The sequence below is a fragment of the Marmota flaviventris genome, chromosome 1, assembly GCF_047511675.1.
Source record: "Marmota flaviventris isolate mMarFla1 chromosome 1, mMarFla1.hap1, whole genome shotgun sequence".
Taxonomy (NCBI): domain Eukaryota; kingdom Metazoa; phylum Chordata; class Mammalia; order Rodentia; family Sciuridae; genus Marmota; species Marmota flaviventris.
In genome coordinates this window covers 106,596,173-106,602,209 of record NC_092498.1, presented here as the reverse complement: position 1 = coordinate 106,602,209, position 6,037 = coordinate 106,596,173, and positions in this window count along the sequence as shown.

Here is a 6,037-nt window from a genome sequence, read left to right as displayed (position 1 = left end):
GTTGAAGGAATTTTTATTATTATTTCAACTTTATTATTATTGACCTACCTAGATTTTTTCCTATCTTCATTTGTTATATCATATTTGTCCATTTCCTATAGATTTTTCCATTATTGACATATGGTTTTAAAAATATGTCAGTGTGATTCTATATATTTGAGTGGATTTGTTGTGATATCCTCTTTTCCATCTCTAATTTTATTTACTTGAGTATCCACTTTCTTTTTGTTAGTTTAGGTAAGGATTTGTCACTTTTGCTAATCTTTCCAAAGAGCCAATTCTTTGGTTTATTAATCCTTTGTATCATGTTTTTTAGTGTCTGTTTCATTTATTTCTGCTTCAATCTTTATTATTTCTTTCCTAATTGGGGGTTTGGTTTGTTCTTGTTAATCTAAAACCTTGATATGTGTCATTAGGTTATTTGAGAACTGTTTTTTTTTTAATGTGGACACTCATAGCTATGAATTTTCCTCTTAGTACTGCTTTCACTGCATCCCATAGGTATAGTGTGTTTACATTTTCATTTCACTTTAGAAATTTTTAAATATCATCCTTAAATGCTTCAATGACTTACTGTTTATTCAAAAGTATATTATTCAAACTCCATGTACTTGTATAATTTTTGTAGTTTCCCTCGTTGGTTTCTAACTTAATTCCATTATGATCTGATAAGACACAAGAAATTATTTAATTATTGTGTTTATTAAGACTTACTTTATAGTTTAATATATGATTTATTATTCTATGTGCTGATCAAAAGAGTGTGTATTCTGTATCTGTTGAATGGATTATTTTCTAGATGTCCCTTAAGTTCATTTGATCTATAGTATGATTTACATTTGATGTTTTTGTTGATTTTGTGGCTCATTTATCTATTTGTTGGTGAGAACAGGTTTTGAAGACATCCCATTTTATTGTATTGGGGCACACTCTCCCTTTTTGTTCAATAGAATTTGTTTTACACAGTGGATGCTTTGAATTTGGTACATATATATTTACATTTGGTATATCTTCTTGATTAATTATTCCCCTTATCAGTATGCAGTGACCATTGCTCCTTTGACTGGTTTTGGCTTCATGTCTGTTTTTTTTCACACATGAGTGTAGCTGCTTGCATCGTATTCCATTTACTTGGACTGTAATTGTCTAGGTTTTCATTTTCAGTCTGTATTTGTCTTTCCTGATGAAATAAATTTCATTCAGACAGCATATTGTTGGGCCCTAGTTTTTAAACTAATCAGCCACTCTACACCTTTTAATTGGAGAATTCAGGCTACTACTTACTTTCAGGTTATTGTTGAAAGTTATGTATTTCTTCCTGTCATTCTGATGTTTTCCTTCTCGTTGTTTTAATTTTTTTATATTCACTTCTTCATTTCTTTTTCTTATAAAATATTTGATGTTTTTAATGTATTGATCATGTTTGATTCTTTCCTAATTCTCATTTGCTTATATACTCTTCTAGTGATTTTTTAAAAATTTCTTATGCTGTTATGATTATATTTATCTTTCTTCCTCTTCTGGGTGTAGGTTTCCCTTGTACATCTTCTGTAGTGCATATTTAATTGTCATGAATTAGTTTATGTTTATCTTATATTTTAATGTTCCATCAATTTTGAAAGATAGCTTTGTAGAGAATAGCAATCTAAGTTGGCAGTATTTTCTTTGAATACTTGAAACATATCATTACATGCCCTTCTGGCCTTCAGAGACTTGTCTAGGAAATCTGCTGCTATTCTGAGTGTTTTCCCTTTAAATTTGATTTAGCACTTCTCTCTTGCAACTTTTCATATTATTATTTTTATTTGGTACTTTTGGCAGTTGAAATATATCAAAGATTTTGTATTCATTTCTATCTGTGGCTTTAAATGCCTTCGGTACCTGTTTGTCCATGTTTTTCCCAAGCTTTGGGAAATTTTGTGCTATGATTTCACCAAATAAGTTTTCTCTGCCTTTGGTTTGTATCTCTTCACTTTTGTCTATACTGACATTGTGAGTGTTTGGTCTTCAATGGTGTCTAAGAAATCTTTTATGCTTTGTTTATTCTCATTTTCTCTTTATAACTGTATGCACATGATAGTTCATCAACCTTGTCTTCAAGCCCTACTATTTTTTCTTTTACTTTACCTAGTGTATTGGGGTGGCTTTCAATTGAGATTTTTATTTGACTTTTTGATCTCTTCTTTTCAAGATTTCTTTTTGGTTCTTTTTAAAGAATCTCTATTCCATTATTTGAGTAGTATAAAAATAATTTATCCTGCATTGACTTCCTTAATCATGCATCTTTTTATTTGTATATTTTAGGGATTCATTAATCTTAAAAAAATCATTTGCAGGGAACTGGATGGAACTAGAGATTATCATATTAATTAAAACAAGTCAAAGTCAGAAGGTTAAGGGTCTTATGTTTTCTTTCCTATGTGGAAACTAAAGAGGAAAAAGGAAAAGAAAGGTGGGGGTGGATCTTGTGAAAATAAAAGAGAGATCAATAGAGAAAAGGAACTAATGCTTAGAGGGTGGGGAGGGGGTAAGTGCGGTGGAGTGATATTCACCAAATTGTATTGTCATATTGTGTACATGTATTAATGTGTAACAATGCATCCCATCATCATGTACAAGAAATTCATTCTTTTGAATTTTTTTGGCATTTTATCCACTTTGATATCTTTGGAAATAGTTACTGAAGAGTTGTAAACTATACTTTAGGGAGGATAGTTTTGCTTTGTTTTTTCATATTTCTTGTATTTCCATGTTGAGATTTGCACAGGAGTTTGGATGGATGTCTCTTCCACTTTGATGTGAGAGCTTTCTTAGTAAGCAGCCTGGTCTTGATAATATGAGTTTGTTGTTTAGAGTTGAGTTTAAGTATAATTGGACTTCATAGTGTAGATTCCTTGTGCCATCTTTGACTTTGATTACTGAGTTTTGACATAATGAGTACTATATCAGATCTTGAGAGATCCATTTTATCTGTAAGTCTTGCTAGAATGGGGTCTTCTAAGATTTTAGGCAGGTGTAGTGCAGACAGCAGAGTATCTGGAGTTCACCCTCTGTACTTAATCCTCCTGCATTGTCAGCACTGTATGGTCTCCTCCAAGGTCATGGGAACAACCTATGCTGAGATACTTTATAGGTATAGTTTCCAAACAGTTTGCTATTTTTCTGGTTTATTTATTTTTTTCCTATGGAGGTGAATGTCAAGGAACCAATCTTTAGCCGCTGTCCCTTCCCAAGCTGTTTCTAATTGAGACTGGGTCATCAGTTGAAGAATTTTATCTCCCTTATTCTGTAAGTTGAAGTATCTGCCAAGGTTTGAATAAGATAGGCTATGACTGGAGTAAGATACAGCTCCTCTCAGGTGGGCTTGGGATGTAGCTCAGCAGCAAAGCCCTCACCTCATGTGCTCAAGATGCCTGGATCCAACCCCCACACTATGCAAATGGAAGAAAAGGAACAACAGTATAAACAACAAGTTAAAAAAAAAGAAAGAAAGAAAAAAAGAAAAAAAAGGAAAAGGTAAATTTAAAAGCATAACAAAATAACAAAAAAGGGGCAAAAATAATATGGAATAAATAAAAAATTTAAAAAGTAAAAAAAGTAATATCGATAAATGAAGATACCAGGAAAGAGTAAAAAAGAAAGTGGGAAGTGAGGTAGAGAAAGAAGAAGAGAAAGAGAAAAATATAATTAAATAATAAAAATGAAAAGTAGGAAATAATGAGAAATGAAAGAATGATAAAAGAATAGACAGAAGAAAAAATTAAAAATGAGTAAATAATTCCTCCTAGTGAGGGCACACTGAGGTATTTCTCTGTGTTCTCTAGGGTTGGAATTGATTGACAGTGACCCATGTTTCTAGCTGTGCAGGTTAAAGGAATGCTGTGTACAGACAGTGACCCATGTTTCTAGCTGTGCAGGTTAAAGGAATGCTGTGTACAGCAGGGCTGCCTGTATCCAGTGGCATGGCCATTGTGGGGGCTGCAACAAGCCCTTCTCACTGACTGAATTTTACTAGTACTTAAGCCAAACCCAGAGGGATATATTCAGCTTGCAGGCTTCTAACATGGTTGGGAATATGTTATTCCCAGAATGCCTCTGAGAGCCAGGAGAGCAATTAAACCACACAGTCTGAGCTGGAAAGGTGGGTCACATAACAGTGTTTTAAAAGCCTTGTACCTGATCTCTTTCAGACCTGGACCCTGTGCAAAATCACCTGTGAATAGTGTCACTTTTCCTCTCATCACAGTGCTTAGGGCCACTGGTCACTGTTCCTTCCACTCCTCTATCCACTACAGTCTGCACTCCCCACTGCATAAACCTCTCAGAGGGTTGTATCAGACTCTCCCACAAGCCATGACTGTCTCACATGGCCATCCTCTGCCCTGTTGATGCAGCAGCATATTGATATGGGTCCTGAATTATGATTATTCCAAGTTGGTTAATTCCAAAAGCAATTTAATCTTTATAACTTGGATGCTTCTCAAGAAGGCTCATGTTTATAGCACTTTGAGAGCTTGCTGAAAGATGTAATAAATTTCTTCTCTAAAGCTAGCTTGTGCTATAGGAGTCACTTTTAGACTATGTTCCTAAACTGGACTTAAAGCTTGTAAAAACTATGGATCTCTCCTGCAGTCAGGACTTCCAGTTGCTGTGATTTCAGGGTGGGTTCTTTACACTTTCTGGCTTACCTTATGCTTTCAGTGTGGGTTTCCCCACTCCAGGTGGGGAGTTAGGGTTAAAGTTGTGAATTGTTTTGTACTGTTTTCTGGGTTGTCTTTCTGATTTTCTGCTCCTTAGGTTTCCATGACTATTGGTTCCTAAAGTTATTCCCCTCTTTGCCTTCTCATAATACAATGTCTCCTTTGTTGCCCTGACTCTTCTTTCCTAGAGTCACAGGAACGGAACTTCTTGGCACCTCCTCTCTTCATTCATTTTTCTGGTGAATGGCCTTCTATTATAGGAATATAGTACATTTTGTGTATCGATTCATGTATTCATAACTTTTAGATTGTCTCCACCCTTCATTATTGTAAAATATTGCTATAAATATTGTATACAAATATTTGAACATATATTTTAACTTATTTAGAGTATAGAACTAGTATTGGAATTGCTGTTTCAAATGGTGGTAGATACAAAAAACAGATTAGTTATTACCAAGTGCTGAGAGGAATGTCTAATGCAGGATGATGGGTTATGGGATCTAATTTGGGGGTGAAGAAAATGTTTTAGAATTAAATAGTTTCAAATTAAACTTGTGTTCAAGGGTGTGGTTACATGATTCAGGTGATTTAGGACTGGGAAATAACCAGGTTTCTGAAGCTAAATAAGGAAAACACCTTAGAATGACAATGAAATCCTACATACTTCATTATACAAACAATAAATAAATCTTTTATATTGGCCTAAATTTTTAGGTACTACTAATCTAAATGAATGGATGACATACACACAGGCATGAAAAATTAGTATAAGAAATTATAATTATACATTAAATATGTTTAAAAATAGAATCCAAACATGCTTCCTTGTGGTACAATTAAAGTTCTGAGAGTAACAAACAAACAAAAAAGCAAAAACATAATCAACTACAAACCCCCAGAAATCAGATTATAGAGTCCCAAGACATCTCAGCAGAAGTTTCAACTGAATAAGAAATACCCTTAAGAAAAGGTAAAAGCATCACAAGACTATTGAATATAATAGGCCAAAATATTAGTAAAACCCATTACAAAGGTCATCCAAAACTAAACCTGTTGCTCGTATACAAAATAAAATGATGCACTATAGCAATAGCTATAGACTTAAAAAACCTTATGATGGTATTGCTTTGACTTCTTCACTTGATTCTTTAAAGGTATCCTACCATCAGGAGAGAAATTTAAGAAATACAAGGTCAGGCATTGACCTAAATGATATGTGGAATTATATTAAAACCCACATAAATATTACTTAGCCAATGACCGAAATGATATGTGGAATTATATTAAAATCCACATAAATACTACTTAGCCCAAAGGATGGAACCTCATTTATC